A 19708-nucleotide genomic window follows, 5' to 3' on the forward strand; every position below is an offset into this window, starting at 1 on the left:
CTGGGCTACCACAAGCAGCCATCCTGAATGGATATTTACATGGCTGGATCTGTAGAACTCCCATAAGAAAATAACATTCTTTTTGTGTACTGATCTGGAATTTAAAGCAGTATTCATCTCCTAAGAATAAAAGAAGAAGGAATTTTGATTTAATGCTCTAACTCAGAAAAGCTTAGAAGTAAACATTTCAGCATTGTCACAGACTTGAATTTGGTAAGGAGAATTAATGTAAGAGAAAAATTCAACATCACGATGAGCAAGCAGCACTGAAACAAATTAATCCAAAGAAATGCATGAGATATAAAGAACTGCAGCATACAAAATGCAGTATTTTGCTGGATGAATTACTTTATGACATTCATGAAATAGAAATGAAGTAATAAAAATGTTTCCTCAAAATATTTTGATTTTGAGGCTGCCTCACTCAAATTTTGGCTAAAAATCTATATTTAGCTCAATTTACTGATATCTAAAAACTCAAGCTCAATCTCCTATAACATACCTTTATGTCTTCTGGAACTCCTAACATGTATAAACTCTGAATCAGGTCCTATAGGATATATGACATATTGAGTAATAATATTAATAAATAATAAATACTTACTGAGAACTTTCCAGGTGCTAACACTGTTTTAAGCACCTGACATGTAATAACTCAATCTTCATAACAATTCTATTAGATGGTCACTATTATCATTTGTTAAAGAAGATGCCAAAGTAAGCATTGCTGAGAGAATCATTCAAAATAGGGCCAGGAAGATACTGAAGAAGCAGGACCTGTGCACATCTCCTGTTTGAATTTTAAGAACACCATGAACTCTTGACTTTTGTCAATTTCAACTTGGAGGAGCTGGTCCAGGTGCAACTGACAACACATCTTTCCTCTTTGGACTGGAATAGAGATATAATGGAGCAACTTCTAGCTAAACAGCCAATACTGTGTCAGTCAATTTAACTCTGGCAGTAGGAACCATAATTCTTTCAAAACAATTTATGTAACCTTTTGAGTGTTGCCTTTACAAGTCTGCACTCCCTGTTTGCAATTCAGAGCACATTTTTTATTTCAATGGACTTTAATTTTTTTTTTTTCAACGTTTATTTATTTTTGGGACAGAGAGAGACAGAGCATGAACGGGGGAGGGGCAGAGAGAGAGGGAGACACAGAATCGGAAACAGGCTCCAGGCTCTGAGCCATCAGCCCAGAGCCTGACGTGGGGCTCGAACTCCCGGACCGCGAGATCGTGACCTGGCTGAAGTCGGACGCCTAACGGACTGCGCCACCCAGGCGGCCCTATTTCAATGGACTTTATAGACTGCTTCTTCTGGGTTGCAATTTCTAAGACCTTAAAGAAATATTTTTGGTTGCTTTCCTGCCTCTTGATCTTCTTGGGCAACATTACATGACTTAATCTGCAGGATCTAGAGTGCCTGACCGCCATCTGTAGCACTGTTGCCATTTGGGTAAGGTCAGAACAATGGCCCATTGTGCTCTGTGCACTCAGGCAGTTAACTCCAAATTTTTGAAAGCTAATCTGAACCTTTCCAAGTGATTCTCAAACTTAGCCGAAGCTTCTCAACCCTTTCTCTACCTCCACCTCCTCCACCTGTGTAACCTAGTTTAGCTGAACTTCCATTCAATATTGACAACTCAGAGGTTTCTCTAGACCCCTAGTCATCCAGGTTCCTTTTAAAGTTCAATGTAATGAAGGATGCTGAAAGGACTTCATCAGTTACCTGTACTTCTTGGACTAAGGCAGAATTAGAAGCCATTACTAAGGACTTCTCTGTGGCCTTGAGGACCCTTTAGGATTTGCTAAAGAAATTATACTCTGACCTATGAACCTGGGTATTCTGACCTTTATCAATTTATCCATATACTTGGACATGCAAGGGAATAGATGGAAAAAGTAAGGTAGACAAAGCCTTTTGAAGACTTTTCTAAGCAAGAAGCTACAGATAAAACAGGAGCTTTTAAGCTAGCTAAAGATTTATGTAAAACTATCCTAAGATTTTTTTCCCAAAGACTGCATATTGGTGAAAAATTTAACAATGTACTCAATGGCCAAATGAGTTTTATTATTATTATGACAAATGGGAAAATACTTTTAAAGAATACTCTTGAGATTTATCAGGCACATCAGGGACATGCAAATCAAAACCACAATGAGATATCACCTCATACCTGTCAGAGAGGCTAAATCAATAACATAAGAAACAAGTGTAGGCAAGGATGTGGAGAAAAAGGAACCCTCCTGCACTGTTGGTGGGAATGCAAACTGGTGCAGCCACTGTGGAAAACAATATGGCAACTCCTCAAAAAAATTAAAAACAGAACTACCCTATGATACAGGTACTCTACTACTGGATATTTATCCAAAGAAAACAAACACTAATTCAAAAAGATATATGTACCCTTATGGTTTTACAGTATTATTTACACTAGCCAAGACATGGAAACAGCCCAAGTGTTCATCCACAGATGAATGGGTAAAGAAGTGGTGTACATATATACACAATGGAATATTACTCAGCCATAAAAGAAATGCAATTTTTCCATTCACAATGGCAAGGATGGACCTAAAGGGTATAATGCTAAGTTGAATAAGTCAGAGAAAGACAAATACCATATTATTTCACTCATATGTGGAATTTAGGAAACAAAACAAATGAACAAAGAAAAAAAGAAACCAACATAAAAACAGACTATCATATACAGAGAACAAACCGATGGTTGCCAGAGGGGAAGTGGGCGGGGGGGGGGGAGGGATGAATGAGATTAAGAATACACTTATCTTGATAACCCCTGAGAAGTATATAAATTGTTGAATCCTATTGTACACCTGAAAGTAATATACAATCTAAACAGATCTATAATCTAAGAAAATTTGATGTTTATTAAGTAATTTTAAACAAGTTTTCCTTACTAAGTGTATTTGTTTATTTTGAAAGAGAGGGAGAGAGAATGAGTGGGGGAGGGGTAGAAAGAAAGGGAGAAAGAGAATCCTAAGCAGGCTCCACTCTGTCAGCCTGGGACCTCATGTGGGGCTCAATCTCACAAACCATGGGATCATGACTAGAGTCCCATGCTTAACTGAGCCACCCAGATGCCCCGTGGTTTCTTTACTACTAATATAATCTGCCTGGGTAACAAAAATTCTATGTTTTGTCTGCATCACATCTTCGATTAGTTAAAAGGAAACAAAACAAAACAAAACAAAAAAACGAACTGAGTTTTCGCTATTCAAAAAGAGCTAAGGCTTTTGCAGCTATATCTGTCCTTGAAATCTTTTTGTCACTTCAGTGAAGTAGATAACTAAGTAGCCATGCATCTAATGAAACTTTTGACATTTTTTGACAAGCTTTCCCAAATCAAGTTTGAAATGAAGTCTTTTTGACCTGAAAGAAACTTTGGGACCTTTTTCTAGAGGGTCCCTGGAATATTTAAAAGTTCTATTAAACTAAGTTTATTTGATATGTTAAATTACATGGGAAGCATTGTCAAATAAGAATACTAAACCCTCTTTATGTTGTATTTGTGTAAGTGTATGGTAAGTGTTCCAAAAATTATATGGAGGTTCTAAAATTCTGACATAAGTTTAATGAGAAACTTATCCTTATAGCAGTATGCCCAATACTCCTACCCCTATTTCCTTTGATCCACAACTGATAAAAAAGGGATAAACTTCAATTTTACAAAAGCCTGATCAAATCAAAGTATGTTCTACCAAAGAACAGTCTTTCCACAGCATGCTCTAGAAATAAAAAGACATTGAACATTACAACCATCAACCTGGAGACATGATTTATTGGAAAAAACACTTGCACAAAGGTTCTCTCCAGTCTCACTGGAAGGGACCATACAAGATATTGCTAATCAACCTTTACACCATTAAATTAGAAGGCACCGATTCATGTTTCTTATTTTTTAAAAAGGCTCTCATATCCAGCTGGACTACTAAATCAACTGGAGACCTCAAATTGACTATATTCTGAAAGAAGAAGCAGACAACATCTGAATACACTGCTTTCCTGAAAGTCAGGACCAGGTCAGTACAATAACTCTTTAATATTTGCCAAAAGTATAATGAAAACTTTTAAATTCATTGAGATCTTTGTTCTACTGTTTACCTGGGTAGGAATTCTTATGAATTTTGCTGTTTGATACTCAGTAGAACTTCTTCCCCTGTGGTAGCCAAATCTCAAAGCTTTCTGTATACCTATTGTTGTTCCCTCCCTGATTTTATATGTATATATATCCAAATGATGAACTTTTAAATCTTACTAGTTTTTCTTCCAGCTTTCATCTCCTTTGGTACCTAGAATGGTTAATGTTATTATTCAAATATATCAATCACTAGTGGATTGGCCATAATTCCTCTACTAAAAGTTTTCAAAGTAAATAAATAACAACTAGTAGTATGCTAATCTCTGAACTTCTCAGGTGTTCCCAACTTTACCATAATTTTTGATAAGGAGCCTTCTGCTATAATCTACAGAGTCCAACCTTTCACCCCCAAACTCCTATTCCATGCTTTCTCTTGATATCCCATATCCTATCTAGCTTTTCCTCCCTGCCCCCCCCCAACCAAATAATGACTATTAAACTCCTAGAAGACAGATTCTAGGCCCTTGTATCTGCAACACAAATACACAGACCCATATTTGTCTGATAATAATTCATCACTTGTTTACCTGACCCATCCACTTGACTACCCCTTCCCAAGCTTGCCAGCCTAATGCAACTTGTGGGCAGCTCCCTAAGACTGATCCTTGACTTGAGTTTGTTTCCTCTTCATTTCCTGTAAATGAATCTATAAATACTGTCAATATGTCTGGCTTGCTCTGTGCACTTGATATATTTTTGTTTGTGGATATAGTCATCAATCTTGGGCTTATAAATGTCTTAACAGTTGGAGAGGCCTTAATAGCTTGTGTTTTGGGCAGAATTTAATATCTTCCTTCACTATTCTCAAAATGACTACAGCCACTACTGCCAAATCTCACACAAGAAAAAGAACATTGTTAATACTTGATATTTACCCTGATGAGGAACCTTCAGGATATGAAGACAATAGTTATGGTCATAGCCAATGCTGCTAACTTCCTGCTAGATATTCCACCAGAGATGAGTTTAAATAATATCTTAGAATCATAGGTTCATGGCTTAGAGTAGGCACAGCAGACTTTGAAATTTTGAGAAATGTTGAGAAATTTTAAGAAATATATCTCCTTTTATTAGCTTTGGGTCAGAGGAGGTAGAGGCTAAGTGCATTGGATACCCTGGTGACCATCTCAAAGGATGACAGTCTGAGTTTCAAAGAGGATGGAATTTAGAGGAAATAACAGTAGGGGTTTGGGCCAAGGTATTTGAAGGGTCTCTACAAATTTTGCCAACTGAGTCTTAATAGTGCCGTTACTGTATTCAACTAACCATGATGATTGAGGATGATCTGCACACACACACACAAAGTGTCATAAAACTAGCCAAACAGAGTACACCTGTCCAAGGCACATGACCGGTAAATTTATTTCCCCTATCACTCTGAAGTTCAAGAGGATTTCCCCAAGTAAAGATAATTTTTTTTAACAGAATTTTTTAGCTATAGAAGCAGCAGTGGCCTGAATACAAGGGACAGCTTCAGTCTGGTGAGAAACCATGCAAGGACTAAAACATCCACGACGTGAGAAATATATATGAAATCCATCTTCATTTTTTTAATGTTTATTTATTTTCAGAGAGAGGGAGAGAGAGAATCCCAAGCAGGTGTCATGTTCAGCATGGAAGCTGATGTGGGGCTGGATTGCACAAACGTGAGATAATAACCTGAGCTGAAATCGAGTCTGATGCTTAAGCCACCCAGGTACCCCTGAAATCCATCTCGGTGAACAAGTTTCCCTGGATTGTATTTTGAATAGGTAGGACAAGTGAGGTGAACACTTTTTGTGACCTTATTAATATTTCCCTACCAATATTGGTTTATGAATGCTATCATTGTGTTAGTAGTCTAATGGTTTAATGCAGCAATAGTGGTAAATAGTGAAAATTTTAGAATTTTTGGTAGGGCTAGATATTCTAATTGGTCAAAACTAGAATTCCTTTTATTGAATTAGCAATTACTAGATATCTCTTGTCAATTTTCCAAATTATCATTTGGAAGAACACTTCTTTGGATCATTACAGAGATTTGGCTATTGGTTTCCTTGAGAGTAGCATTTGAGGCAGAAATGTCAGTGAGGTGGTTTCCTTTGAACTCCAGTGAGTTGAATTTGGAAGGCCCAGGGCCTTAATAGTAGCCAGAGCCACCTTTAAAAGTATCAGGTATCAAGGGGCGCCCGGGTGGCTGTCGGTTAAGCATCTGACTTCAGCTCAAGTCATGATGTCATGGTTAGTGAGTTCAAGCCCCACATCAGGCTCTGTGCTGATAGCTCAGAGCCTGGTGCCAATTCTGTGTCTCCTTCTCTCTCTTTCCCTCCCCTGCTCGCACTCTGTCTCTCTCTTTCTCTCTCACAAATAAACATTAAAAAAATTATGGCATCTAATAAATTTTGGACATGGGGCCATTTTTAATTTATCCCAGTAGAAGTACAACAGCAACAAAATTTTCATTATTTCCATAACATTCCAAAGTCATGAGCTATCCCAAAGGAAAACTGGCTATCAATATAAATGTTTTCAGCTTTGCTCTTAGCCTAATTACAAGGATAGTTAAAGGGAATCCCAGATTATTTCTTCAGTGATCTTAACTAAAAATGGCAGGAATGGCTCAGAGGTAAAGGGGTTATCCTTGTGCCATGGGTCTAGTTGTTGAAGAGGCAGAGGGGTAGGTGGTGTTCAAAACACTTTGATGTCTAGAGCAAAAGGAAAACTCCTCAACAGTACAGTATGAATAGGAACAGCAAGTTCTGAAAGGAATCAGATAAAATGCCAGCACAGGAGTCAAACTGAAAGCCAGCACAGTTCTAATAGGAATAGTCTGAGTCCAAAAAGGAATTGACTAAAGGCCAAATTAGTACTCTTAGAAAGGACAAGGCCTTAAAACAGATCTTGAAGAAAGCCTGAAGAGCCAAAACACAAAGAGAGCAGAGCTCAAAACCCAGAAGAAAATTAACCTTCAAATTCCAGAGTCAACAAAAAAGCAGTGAGCCCAATTGGTGCTGTGAGTATAATTTCCTATTTGCACATCAGCCTCACAGTTGTTGGGGGTTGCCTCTGGATCCTATTTCTTATAATTACATAACATTTACCTTGAAAGTTATTTTACCAGCAAAAAATGGGGTTTATTAAGGAATAAGAAAATGGAAATTTAGGACTAGCACCTTAAGGCAAAGCCATAGGTAAGTTCAACAATGTAGAGGAACATTATTTTATGTAGAAGAAGGAGGATCTTATCAAGGATTGTTTTGAATGAAAGTCCATGGGAAAAAAGGAAGAATTCAGGGTGATGATGGTTTTTCATTGGCTGAGTTGCAGGGATAGTTGATTTTGATTTCTCATAGGAGATGCTTTCCCTATTGGGGTTTGTAATTGACATTAAGTGATAGGGCTCCCCCTCTTGCATCCCTAGTCTACTTTAGTGAGGTTTACATTTATTAATTTTCACAACCCAGGATGGTTCAGTCTTAGGTTCTCTTGCATTTTTAACTGGATTGGAGCTGTCTTGCATTCATGTTTTTAAATTACATTGTTGATTATTATTTTAATTTGTGCTTTATTTGCTATTTTCAAATTGCTTATGCTATGTATTTCTGGTTATTGTTGTACTACTACTTAAAATGTCAGACTCAAAAACATTCATCAGATGTACCTTTTGACTAAAGGTAATGAGAACCTAGTTGATGTCTACACCTTATTTCTTTAAACCTCCTTATTACTCAAATGTGGCCATAAGACTCTAACCTATCATGATTGTTGAACATCTCAAATATCAATAACCTAAAAAACTCCTTGTCTGCAGGACATAATGTACCCAGTGCAGGTTGCCAACCACTCTGCAGTGAAATGGGTCTAACAATTGATCATCAATCCTTTCCTGCCAGAAAGATCTTGATCAAAGGAGAATAAGTAAAAGAAGATTCCAAAGTGAAGTACCTATAAGCATTGCTAAAAGAGTCATTCAAAATAGGGCTGGGGAAAGGTTCAGGAAGCAGGGCCTATGCACATCTCCCATTTCAATTTTTAGAACACCAAGAACTCTTGACTTTTTGTCAATTACAACTTGTCAGTTGCACGAGGACCGCTTCCTGGAACACCTCCTACTTTGGACTGGAATAGACATAATGTAAAAACTGTTAGCTAAACAGCCAATACTGTACTAGATAGTCAGTTTAACTCTGTCAGCACCAATCATACTTCTTTCAAAACAAGTTATGTAACCTTGCAGGTTTTGCCTTTATAAGCCTGCATTCCCTGATTGTAATTCAGAGCACACTTTGTTGTCAGTAGTCTGTGTGCCTCATGGATTGTAATCCCTAAGACCTCGATAAATGGAGAATAAAATAGGAGGCCAGATAATAGCTAATAGGATTTTTTTTTTTTTTTTTTTTTTTTACAAAGGACCCCTGGTGCAGGAGTGGTGACTGATATGCAGAGGACAATGCAGAAGGAAGTCAATGCTCCCAGCAAAAGTCAGGCTCAGGAACTGGAGGTAAAGTATTGGTGAAGGCTTGTAGTAAGACATGAGCCTGAAAATAAGACACCCAGGGCCTCTTCCCATCCACAAGAATAAGTCTCCGGGGGAATACAGAAGAATAAGCTTTATAGTCTGGAGAAACTGGGCCATAGGGGCTGGACTTGGGCACACAATCAAAAAGCAAGGCTGGAGTTCTCCAAAGAAACAGGTCATGGACTCCCTCTCATGTCCTGATCTTAACAGACATAAAGAGATATATTGATGGTTATACAATAATAGTAGGGTACTTGAACACCCCATTTACATCAATGGATAGATCATCCAGGCAGAAAATCAATAAAGAAACAATGTCTTTGAAAAACACACTGGGCTAGATAGACTTAAAAAATATATATGGAACATTCCATCCCCAAACAGTAGAATACACATTCTTTTCAAGTAAACATAGAACATTCTCCAGGGTGGATCACATATTACCCCACAAAACAAGTCTTGATAGATTTAAGAAGACTGAAGTCATAATCATGCATCTGTGCTAACCACAACAGTATGAAACTAGAAATCAATCACAAGGAAAAAATGGCAAAAAAAAAAAAAAAAAACAACCCACAAGTATGTAGGGACTAAACAACTAATAGGTCAATAAATCAAAGAGGATCAAAAAATACATGGAGACAAATAAAAATGAAAACACAACAGTACATTTTGAGATGTAATAAAAGCAATGTTAAGAGGGAAATATATGGTGACACATGCTTCCTCAACAAATGAGAAAAATCTCAAACATTCTAACCTTCCACCTAAAGGAATTAGAAAAAGAATAATAAACATAAAATGCAAATCAGTAGAAGGAAGAAAATAATAAAGATCAGAGTAGAAATAGAGAATAATAATTTAAAACCATGGAAAAGATCAATGAAACCAAGAGCTGATTCTTTGGAAAGATAATATTGATAAACCTTTAGCTGGACTCACTGAAAGAAAAATACCTAAGTAAAAAAAAAAATAGAAAAAAAGGAGAAATAACAACCATACCACAAAGGATTATAAAAGACTACTGTAAGTAATTATATGCTAACAAATTGGACAACCTAGAAGAAATGGATAAATTCCTGGAAACATACAATCTTTTAAAATTGAATCATGATGAATAGAAAATATGAACAGACAAATTACTGTAAGGAAATTGAACTCATAATCAAAAGACTCCCAGCAGACAGGTCCAGAACCAGATAGCTTCACAGGCCAATTCTTCCAAACATTTAAAGAAGAGTTCATACCTACTCTCCACAAGATGTTCCAAAAAATAGAAGAAGGAAAGCTCCCAAATACATGCTATGAGGCCAGTATTACCCTGATGCAGAAACCAGAGAAAGAAACTGTGAAAAAGGAAAACTATAGGCCAATATCCAATGAAAATAGATGTAAAAATCCTCAACAAAATAATAGCAAACCAAATTCAATAATACACTAAGAGGATTATTCACCATGATCAAGTGGGATTTATGCTGAGGATGCAAGGATGGTTCAATATTTACAAATCAATGAATGTAATATACCACATTAACAAAACAAAGTATCAAAATCATGATCATCTCCATCAGTGCCAAAAAAGGATATGAGAAATTCAACCTCTTTTCATGATAAAAACTCTGAACAAAGTGGTTTAAAGGAAACATAACATAATAAAAATCATATATTATCAGCTAAGATCATAATCAATGGTGAAAAAACTGAAAGCTTTTACTCTGAGAAACAACACAAGGATGTCCACTCTCATCATTTTTTTACCATAGCACTGGAAGTTCCTAGCTACAGCAATCACAAGAAATAAATGGTATCCAAATTGGTAAAGAAGTTAAACTGTCACTATTTGCAGATGATATGATACTACACATAGAAAACCCTAAAGTGTCCACCCAAAATTTATAAGTAATAAATGAATTCAGCAAAGTTGGATTATACAAAATTAATACACAGAAATTGGTTGTATTTCCATATACTAATAACAAAATAGCAGAGAGAGAAATTAAGAAAAAGTCTCATTTATAATTGCACCAAAAAGAATAAAATGCCGAGGAATAGACTTAACCAAATAGATATTGAAGATGACACAAGTGGAAAGATATTCCATGTTTATGGAGTAGAAGAATTAATATGTTAAAATGGCCATGCTATCCAAAGCCATCTACAAATTCATTGCAATACCTATCAAAATACCAATAGCATTTTTCACAGAACTAGAATAATCGTAAAATTTGTATAAATCCACAAAAGACTCCTAATAGCTAAAACAATCTTGAAAAACAACAAAGCTAGAAGTATTACAATCCCAGATTTCAAAATACACTACAAAGGAGTCTGGTACTGGCACAAAAAAAGACAGGTTGATATAAAGAACCCAGAAATAAATCCACACTTATATAATCAGTTAATCTATGACAAAGGAGGCAAGAATATGCAATAGGGAAAAGACCAATGTCTTCAATAAATGGTGCTGGGAAAACTGGATAGCCACATGCAAAAGAATGAAACTGGACCACTTTCTTATACCTACACAAAAATAAACAAAAATGGTTTAAAGACCTAAATGTGAGATATGAAACCATAAAACTCCTAGAAGAAATCATAGGCAGTAATTTCTTTCACATTGACTTTAGCCACGTTTTTCTAGATATGTCCCCTCAGGCAAAGTAAACAAAAGCAAAAATAAACTGTTGGGACTAAACCAAAATAAAAAGTTTTTTCATAGTGAAGGAAGCCATCAAGAAAACAAAAAGGCAACTAACAAATGGGACAAGATATTTGCAAATGATATAAATGATAAAGGGTCAATATCTAAAATATATAAAGAACTCCAACTCAACACCAAAAACAAGAAATAATCTAATTGAAAATGGGCAGAGGACCCAAATAAACATTTTTTTCCAAAAAACATACAGATATCCAACAGATACATGAAAAGATGCTGATCACTACCAATCATCAGGGAAATACAAATCAAAATCACAATGAGAGATCAGCAGTCAGAATGGGTAGAATCAAAAAGGAATAACAAGTATTGAAGAGAATGTAGAGAAAAAGCAACACTCATGGACTATTGGTGAGAATGCAAATTTGTGCAGCCACAGTATGGAGGATCCTCATAGAAATACCATATGAACCAGTAATTCTACCACTGGGTATTTACCCAAAGAAAAAGAAACACTAATTCAAACAGATATTTGCATCTGCATCACGATGTTTATTGCAGCATTACTTTACAATAGCCAAGGTATGGAAGCAACCCAAGTGTCCATTGATAGATGAATCAATAAGGAAATGGTATATGTACACAATAGATACTACTCATCCATAAGAAAAGAATGAGCTCTGGTCATTTGTGAAAATATGGGTGGACCCAGAGGGCATGATGCTAAGTGAAATAAGTTAGACAAAGACAAATACCACATTTCACTTTTATGTGGGGGGAAAAAAAATAAATCATAAAGAGAAGCAGAGAACAAACTGATGGTTGCCAGAGTGGAGGGGATAGGAGGATGGGCAAAATGGGTGAAATGCATGGGAAGTATTGGTTTCCAGTTATGATATGAATAAATCATAAAAAGTTATAGCATAGGAAATATAATGGATGGTAATGTAATAATGTTGTATCAAGACAAATGACAGCTACACTGGTGATGAGAATAGTATAAGACATAGACTTAGTCACTATATACCTAAAACAAATGTAACATTGCATATCAACTATACTTCAATAAAAAAGTGGATATGTACAACCTGTGTATTTAGTGGCCCATTCAAGAACAGTATTAGATTCAAAACATAAGTGTCCTGAAAATTTGTTTAAAAAAATGGTTAAAAACAATTTAAATCATGGGGTGCCTGGGTGGTCAGTAGGTTAAGTGACTTGATCTCAGGGCCATGAGTTCAGGCCACATATTGTGCTCCAAAAAAAATTAGATCATATTTAAAGCCTCCAGAAGAGGAGTCATAAAGAGGGCCATTGGTTACACACAGCAAAGTGTTAAAATCCTTTTCCTCAGCTTTTTCCTCATATCCTGCTATTGCCTTAGTTTTCCAGTCCTATTGTATAGAGTTCCTTGAATTCACTTGAAACTCAGCATAAGGTGCTGTGTCTCAATCTCACCAGTTGCCCCCCGGCCCCCTCTTGATTCATTCTCTAAAAGACCTCTTTTCAGGCCATAGCTCTACCCACTTCCCTGAGTAGAACCACAAAGGCCAGGTCAGCAACCCTCAGAGCACAGGAATTCTTACCGAAGAAGCTGGGGTAGTGCAAAGCTGCCTGAACACATTGTGAGCCCATCATATTGATGCATGACTATTTTTTTAGTCTGTGGAAATGTTATAGATTTTTAGTAACTCTTCGACACCCAGGGTCCCTGGCCTATGATGGAAACTACTACCTCATTTTCTATCCTTGAAATCTCTGCAGGACCCAGTTTAACAATTTACACAGGGTGTTTTGTGACAGTACAGGGCAGCAACAATGTCTAAATCCAGACTCATATTGAAACATGTCCACTCCAATAAATCAATGTTCTTACCTTGACTAATTTATTGACTTACTTGGCTGGGAAAAGGTCATGAACAGCATTGGACTGGATTCAAATTGATCTAACCACCAAACAGCAACAAAAAGAAAGCATTTCATTATTTACCCCACAAATTGGTCAGTTTTCTATATATTTTTTTCTTATTTCTATAACAATATCTACAGACTCACATCTGGCACTCTACACAATTTATTTGAAAATACTAAAAACCTCAGCAGAACAAAAGTTAAAAAGTTGAGAAAGGGATACAGGAAAAAGAAGGGGGCAGGAATAAAGTTATCTCATTTATTAGAATTAGAATCCTGGCATCTCATTGTTTTAGCAAAAATAGGGAAATCATGTTTGTCCCAACATAAAACCTAAGTAGCAGTACATCTGTAGCAGTCTAAGATGAAAATTTTCTAGGCCTTCCCTTAATTGGACAATGTCACCTTGTCTCCCTGGAAGATAACCAACCAAGAAGGAAAATGAGCAAGAATACAAATAGATAATAAATACATACATAGCATGTATTACCATGTGCCATGAATGGAGAGCAGAGAGACAGTGCAATAAGGGACAACACTAACCCAGATTTAAGAGGTTTTGCCTTAAGACTGGGCTCTCCCACTAAAGGTCAAGGTGCAGGTAGCAATTTTGTTAATCTTCATCTTTCTAAGGGAATTTTGGCCAGGTGATCCCTAAGATTCTTCTTAACTCCACAATTCAAAATCTCCTTTTGGAGTCATACTCATCCATTTATCTTTAATTCTCAACACAATTGAAAGAACATCAACTGTGGAGTCAGAAGAAATGGGTTTATACCCCAGTTAGGCCCTCATTTGTATGATATTGGGCAAGTCATTATCATCTTGTCTTCTTTTACTGTTTATTATTATTACTTCCTCAATATAAAATAATGTTTTTCTTATATTACTGAGAGGGGTAACTATAATAGCAAACATATATTGTAAATGATTAAATACTATGCAAATTTTGGTCATTAATATTTTCATGGCTCTGTCAACAGGGTTTCTTCCTCTATTGATAGTAAGGTAGTAATGTATTGAAATTTTCCAAGATAAAGCCTAGTGTGTAATATTCCTCCTCCCCCAAAAAATCATTTGCACAGACCCAGTGGCCAAAATTGTGGATTATTCTTTTGATTAATTATTCTATTTTAAAAGTCTGAACTAATTTCCATAATAAGACATAGGAAAGATCTCTAGCAATATCTCTTCAAGTAATTAAAAACCTATTATTATAATTTCCTTTTTAATTAAATAGGCAGTGGAACAGTGTCTTAGTTCAGGCTGCTAAAGCAAAGTATCATAGACTGGGTGGCTTATCAATGGAAATGCATTTCTCCCAGTTCTGGAGGCTGAAAGTCTGAGTTCAGGGTGCCAGCATAGTTGAGTGCTGGTGAGGAGAGCCCTCCTGTGTGTTGCAGACTGCTGACTTCTCATTGCATCCCTCACAAGGCAGGAAAAGAGCAAGCTAGCTTTCTGGTTTCTTCTTATAAAGGCACTAATCCCACTCATTAGGGCTCCACTTCCTGACCTACTTATTCCCTAAAGGTTCCACCCTCCAGATACCACCACACCAGGGACTAGATTTTAACATATGAATTTAGAGAGACACAACATTCAGTCTGAAACAAATGGTGTTATACAAAAGTAAGAGAGACAATTCAGCAAATTCAAAAATGCTGATGTCATTCAAAAAATTCTACAATGAAAATCTTCTATTTTTATTCTCTTTATACACCAAAGTATAGGGTTAAAAAAGTTCTTTCTAGATGTTGATTTTCCCTTCACCTTCAGAACTTTTGGACTTTATTCTCTCCAGACTCCTAAATGATTTGCTGAACCTTCATTGTCTGTCTGACCAAGAGTCACCAAGAGATATTTACTCTGGGGGAAAATAAATTAAAAACCAGCAGTGGCTGCTGTCTTCACATGGAAAGTTATGCAAATGTTCATCTGTTCTTTTGAAGCCTTGAGCATCCTGTGGGACCAACAGTCTTTTTGCCAGAATTCATAATCCTACCGTTTAAAGTGAAGGTGCATTTACCTATCAGAAGGAAGCTAGCCAACAGGTTTTACAGTATCAGAATGATCAGAAACTGCTTCCAAATACTAAATCTTATGGTGGAAATATGGTTCTTTGGGTCTATTGGAAGTATCAGACTCTCTCCCCTGAACTTTCCTCTCACTGGCCCATAAGCTGATTGGAGCAATCTCAGCCAGAGGAGCGTCAGAGACAAAGAAAAAAATTTAGTAAAATCTTTCATGGTGCTTTTCCCCAAATAAAACTTTGACTAAATGAAATGCTCCCAAGGAAGTTGTTAATTGGATTGTTTGGAGAATAAATCAATACGTAAGAATCCATTTTTCCCTCAGCTCCTGGCTAAAAAACATCTTCTCAAAGAAAGAGGCCCAATTTCCTTGCTACGTACAGCATTTGATTCAGTGCCAAACATTTTTGGGAAAACCTGTGTCTTAGCATATTCATAATCTAAAGAATAAAAGCAATAACGGAGGGTGAGGAAAGTCTCAAAAGCTATTCTTGGGGAAAGCCTAGCTCCATGTATTTTAGCCTCCCTAGAAGGGCAAAGAGGATGGAGATTATGTTAGGAACCTTATTTCTGTTACAGCCTTCTATCTTTATGACCATCCATACAGGCAGGTTACTCAGGCACTCCACAGTTTTTAAAAAAATCCCTATTATAAGCAATACCTAATGATAAACAATGAATAAAATAGTCTCTGTCTTCTGTCCTTATAGTATGGCAAGACAGACATGCTAAGAACTACAGGTGCGATGAGCTTAAAAAGAAGTGTGGGGTGTTATAAGAGCATATATAATGAACAGGAAATACCTGAGCAAAGATGGAGAAGGTGTGAGGGACAGAACAATTATTATATTTTTTGACAGACAGTGCAAGTGAAGCCCCAACAGATTAATTATCCCACAAGTGAGTGAAGAGACAGGATCCAGATCCAGATTCCTGTCCTTCAAAGTACAGGTACTCAGAGATTCCCATCTGAGACTCTGAGTATATCTTATCTGCTCAGTCCTGCCTGGGAGCAATTGTCCTCAGGTTTTTCTCCTAAGTTGGGGAAGACAGAGGAGGGAATAAATTTAGTCAACTTCATTTTAACAAAGAAAGCAGATAACATCTCTTTAAAATGTTTTCTAGAAGTGATTCTATAAAAGAATCATGTATTACTAGCTGAGACTTGTGCCATAATAACTCTGAAAGTACTAAAGCTTGGGACTCTGGGCAAATTTGGAAAGATCAGCTGTCAGAGCCCGAAGCACCCACTTTTAGAATTTGTGTTCATGGGCCCTACACCCTAACCTACTAGGCTCTGGATCACACTGCATCCCAGATGCCTACAGTACAGGCAAATGCTACATAAGCCTCTTGCCAATCTCACAACTCAGGAATCTTTCTTCAAGGACCAGAGAGCCATCTTTTTGAAATGTAGTTATCAAGGAAGATAAAATGCCCAATCTCCTAGTTTGGGGGAAGAGCTGAGCCTAACTTCAGCAATCACCTGACTCCAAATTCCAAAACCTATTTCCAGTCATACATGTAGGAGGTAACTAGCAAGTTTATCTTGAAGACATAAGTGTAATGGGTTGCACCTACTTTGCTATATAACAGAGTGATTTCTTTCTGTCTTTGCAGTATCTTTAGGGGATGGCCTGTAATGTGCATCACATTCTGCTCTAATGCTTACTCAGTAGTAAGGCTGTTGGCTTTGTCTTGTAACCTATGTGGAAAGGTGTTATAATTCGGGAGATTTTGCTTTTAATGATCGTCCTCCAACCACCCCCGCTCTGCCATTTCCCACTGATAGGAAGAGGTGAATTTTATGATGACTGCCTACAGTCCAGACAGAGTGTTGCACTTTCACCAGGCTTGCAAAATCAAAGTGTGAATTGTTCCCATATAATCACGTGAGAGGCAATTTTCAGCAGCATGTTTAGCCACGCTCACAGAACACAGGGTCAAAAACAGCTTGAGTCAATCTCCTTGTCAATCTCCCTCAGTGACAATTTAATAAAAAACAGAATTTAAATTAGAAAGATGAAAGTATCCCCCTTGCAGGGCCAGAGCATTTGTAGAAGGAAGAAAATGAAGCCAGGCTCCCAAATCTATCCAGGAGAATGGGAAGAAAAGCTTTGGAAAGACCAGTAACAACACTCTCAGGCTTGTTGCTTGTGTTATTTTCCCTGTAGTGCTTAACAGTTGACTGCAGTGAAACAAGCCCTGTGCACTTTGACAGCACCAGCAGGATGGAGACCAGTGGAGGCTCTGCTTACAGACTTTGATGGGGAGACGCCCAAAGGATGGGGGTCAGATGTAAGAGGAAGAGAAAAAAAACCCAATACCTAAGACCTCCAAAAGAGGAAAGGAAAGCCAGAGAGAAGGCAAATATCTTTAGGACCCAGGGACAGTGCCCATTTCACAGGATGCTCTGCTGGGACACCTGGAAGACCCCTCAGATCCCCTTACCTGCAGGCTGAAATGCCTGATTTTCTACCATCTGGACCTTGTGGATTTCATTTATGATCTGATCCTTGCTCAGTGGATGAGCACTATTTATTGAGCACTTAGTATGTGCCTAGTAACTGAGGTAGGATTCAAACACTCAGGCACACCCTTTGTTTTGGAAGTAAGATAGGTAGATGTATCTGTCTGTCTATCTGGACTCCTGGATCTTTGTATTCAGGTATTCATTCAAATGTTTCCTCTACCTAGAGGCTTTTCCTAACCACCTATCTGAAGTAGCCATTTCATCTCTTACGACATCCTAAAGGCACTCTCTGCATGGCTCTTATTCCTACTTGCAGGGAAACTTGTCTCTCTCCTTCTCTGCTGTTTCCCAAGGGTGAAGAGCAGTACCCAGTACCGGCACTTGGTAGCTCTGTTTACTTAGGTAATTCACTAGTTGATGGCAAATTCCCAATGGACCTTTGGGTCCGTTCAGTCTTTTTGAGTTAGAGGGAAGTGGAGAGAAAGCACAAGGGCACTACTGTTTGTAGCCAATAAAAAAAAAAAAAGTTGGAGAAAGGATTTTTATAAAAAATAGTTTTCTAATTTCCCAGTTTTTCCTAGGGCTACAAATGGTACCAATGGAAGTGGGTTTTAGTCAGGAGTCCTATAAATGCAGGGCTGCTGCACTCTGATATCCCCCAGCTGGAAGGAGACTGCTCCTGTAACTTCCCTGGTTGCTCTGTCACTTGTCATCACTTGTCATATGTCACTTGTCATCACTTTGTGCTCAAGTCATCTTCCTGCATGTTTGCATTGCTCCAAGGACCACTCCTGGGTCTGAGTTCACTCCTTCTCCTCTTCTTTCCCTCCAGCCTCCCTCCCTATAGCCTGGGCAGTGGTCAAGGTCAGTCTTACAAATGTGCATGAATGAACTGCCACAAGGCAAACCCTAAATCTTTAATGTCATCTTGTTATTTAATTTTCTCATAAAAGTGTGATGGGAAAAAAAAAAAGATGACATTCTATTTAATTGAAGCCACCAACAGATGGTTCTGGTTAATTGAGGTTTTTTTTGGTAGGCTCTCTTTACGAAAGACCCTATCACACAGGCTTCTTAGCATCTCCTTCCATGCCCCAGAGCCAAGTGCTTGGAGAACATATGCTCTTTTTGAGAACTCTAGTCTGTCTGCTCTGGGAATTCTTCCAAATTCCCACTAGTAGTGCTCATTATGACTCTATTTCCTCATAAAAATACCATAAGGGTAACACCACCACATATTTTTACAGCCTTTTACAATTCACAAAGCACCTTGACATCCATGGTCTCTTCTTTATCACAGGCTGTTTGCTCCTTAGATAAGAGAGGCTCCATTTGAATCAGGATTCCAGAGGAAAAGCAAGGATGTACAATGCCTTCTAGAAGGAGAACAAGGAGTGGACGTATCCTAATGCAGCTTCTCATGAGATAGCAAGAGGAACACATCTTTGCCCCTAACATCAGCAAGCTTGAGTGCCAGTGCCTTCAAGTATCATTGTTATCATGTGGTGTCATTATTAATAATGGCTAATTGTTTACCCTGTACCTGCTAGGTAACATGTCCTAATAAAGGTCACAAAATCTCATGTTACTGGTATGGATTTGCTGAGAGGAGCATTGGGGAATAAAGGCTTTCTTGAAACCAAAGCCTAGGCCAAAGCCTACCATATGTACAACAGAAGAATGAAGCTTCTCTGTTAAGTGATAGTGATGGCTCGGCCCTCCTGAATCCTCTTTCCTCCCTTCACTGATGACTCCTGCAGCCATGAAGACAACTCTGGGGAGTTCCCAGGGCTATTCAGAGCACACCTGGAAGATGGTTTTGAGAGGACCTTGACTGGGAGAAGCACAGAGAGGAGAGAGGAAGTGAGAGGACAGGAAGGTCACAGAAAAGCCATTTTCCTGTGACACTCCAGTTCCTCAGAGTGTGAGGGGCTTACGTAACAATAAGGGCACATCCTCATGGCAGACACAA

At 37.8% G+C, this 19708-nt stretch overlaps 1 long non-coding RNA gene across 1 annotated transcript; it reads left to right on the forward strand.

Annotated features, from left to right (window-relative positions):
- Positions 1–8332: 8332 nt before the first annotated feature.
- Positions 8333–19319, forward strand: LOC122483236. The gene is made up of 2 exons (XR_006297360.1): positions 8333–8645; positions 19037–19319. It is a non-coding gene; the product is annotated as an uncharacterized LOC122483236 (long non-coding RNA).
- The last annotated feature ends 389 nt before the right edge of the window (positions 19320–19708 follow it).

The sequence above is a fragment of the Prionailurus bengalensis genome, chromosome D1 (genome assembly GCF_016509475.1).
Source record: "Prionailurus bengalensis isolate Pbe53 chromosome D1, Fcat_Pben_1.1_paternal_pri, whole genome shotgun sequence".
In the NCBI taxonomy this organism is placed as follows: domain Eukaryota; kingdom Metazoa; phylum Chordata; class Mammalia; order Carnivora; family Felidae; genus Prionailurus; species Prionailurus bengalensis.